The sequence below is a fragment of the Lithobates pipiens genome, unplaced genomic scaffold (assembly GCF_037356315.1).
Source record: "Lithobates pipiens isolate NorthernLeopardFrog02 unplaced genomic scaffold, aLitPip1_a1.2 Scaffold_13, whole genome shotgun sequence".
Classification (NCBI taxonomy): Eukaryota; Metazoa; Chordata; class Amphibia; order Anura; family Ranidae; genus Lithobates; species Lithobates pipiens.
In genome coordinates this window covers 272,004,000-272,006,134 of record NW_027507718.1, presented here as the reverse complement: position 1 = coordinate 272,006,134, position 2,135 = coordinate 272,004,000, and the positions used below count along the sequence as shown (strand labels likewise).

The following is a 2,135-nucleotide window of genomic DNA, read 5'->3' as shown; positions in this document are numbered from 1 at the left end:
ATGGGTCAAAATGCCAGGGGTTCTCTTCCATTGTCCAGGAACCTCAAACTGAGGAACTAGGGGCGGGAGAAGATGAATTCCCTAAGGGGACCGTGGTGAGGCTGATGACTCCTCTTCTGAGGTGTCAAATGTGGGAGAATCAGCTGTTTCAGTCTTAAGATTGATGGTGCAATTTCTTGCTGAATGGTCCACTCCACATTTATGTACCCTTAACTGAGTGTTTGGGTTTCGTTAAATCCTCCTCAAGCTGTGCATGCCTTTCCTGTCCATTCATTACTGCAAAAGCTTTTTTTTGTATCTGAGAGGATCACCCAGATAAGCATTATTATTTTCCCTCCTAAAAAGTTTTCACACTTTATCCTATGGTTGGCATTCCTATTAAAAAATAAAACACACTTTTTTTTCTCTGGCAGCTTGAGTGTCTCAGCCTGCTCTGACAGTAATTGCTTAATCGTTGAGAGATCAGATTAAACAGGTGTTCAAGGTTATCCTCAGGCCCAGGATCTGGCAGCTTTGTTTACAATAGTTGCTATGAGAGATTCTATCTTTCAGGCCTTGCGCCCTTCGCTAAGCACCATGCAGAAGCTCCTGGCTGGTCTTCCTTTTGCGGTGACAGTACAGAACATATTACAGCGCACACATATATGAATGACATTTCCAGCAGGCTAGTTAAAAACGCCTGAACATATTCATTCCTTTTGCGGTGAAACAGCTATTTGGGGATGTTTTGGATAATGCATCCAAAGAAATTCTAGTGGAAAAAGTACCCCTTTGCCATTTAAGAAAAGTAGTAAATTAATTTTTGTTTTTAATGATCCTACTTCTGTGACAGGGGCATCAGCCTCCAGGCAGTCACGACGGGTCCCATCATCAGGTTCAAAAGGTAATGGGGGACTTCCTCAATAGCTCCAAGGTACAAACCGAAGTTCCAAGAGTTCCCGTATTCCTCGTTTCTCATATCAAACGTTCCTAAGGATCAAGAGAAAAATAAGTCTTTCTCTCAAGCATTGGACTATCTTTTGGCAAAAAGTGATCATGGTGGCCCTGATGTAAGAGCAGAGGTTGGCATTTGGTTAAATCCAAATGGGCATTCTGAATCTCAAAAATCTAAATTCAATTGCTGCTTATAACCACTCTTTTTTTCGCATGGGTCAATCCAATCAGTTATCTCCATCCTACAAGGAGGAAAACTTCTGCCGTCAATCGACGTCAAAGATGCATACCTCCATATGCCTATTTCCTCGCTCACTAGTAATATATACTTTTCAAGGTGGAGCATCTTCATTTTCAGCGTGTAGCTCTGCTTTCTGGTCTAGCTACTGCACCTTAAGTCTTTCAGAACAAAGGTTCTAGCCAGATTAAAAGCCCAAGGTATAACGATTATGGTTTACCTGGACGATCTGTTCTCGATAGTCCAGTCAGTAGCCCGCTTAGACCAAAGTACGGTCAACATATTTAACTACCTGGAATATCTAGGTCGGTTTCTCAGCCTAGGAGAAATCTTCTTTAAAACCATGAAAAAGGCTAAGATACTTGGGTATGATCATAGGTACATCCAGAAAAGGGTATTCCTGCCCCAGGCAAAGATCAGCGCCATAAAGGAACTGATTTAGGTGGTTGAAGTAAGATGAATTCTTCTATTCAACCTTGCATGAGGTTGTTGGGAAAGATGGTAGCTTCATTTGAGGCCGTTCCTTATGCTCAGTTTCATTCGAGACTGCTGCAAAGCATTATCCTATCGGCTTGCAACAAAGGGTTCAAGCTCTAGATTCCCAATGTGTCTGACTCCAAAGCCTATGGCCACATCACCCTGAAAGCGCGCAATCTCATCTGATCTTGGAGGCTAAGCAGGGTTGGGCCTGGTTAGCACCCGGATGAACCACCTGGAAATACCAGGTACTATAGGCTGGGAACGCCGGAGCCTCAGTTTATGGTTAATATCTAAAAATCTGCAAAGGGGAAATTCCTTCCTTTAGTTACCTTGGAAGTGGCCCAGATCAGAAATGACCTTGCCTCTTATCATTCTAGAAATTCAGGCAGGGCACTTGGTTCTGAGGGCCTGAACGTGCAGTTTACGGTATTGTCCTGCCAGGATTCAATCCGACTATGCCACAGCAATGGCCTATATTAATCGC

The 2,135-nt window shown here is 43.3% G+C and overlaps 1 pseudogene; it reads left to right on the top strand.

The window, feature by feature from the left end:
* The first annotated feature begins 1,792 nt into the window (after positions 1 to 1,792).
* LOC143979778 (5S ribosomal RNA) lies at positions 1,793 to 1,908 on the top strand (annotated as a pseudogene).
* The last annotated feature ends 227 nt before the right edge of the window (positions 1,909 to 2,135 follow it).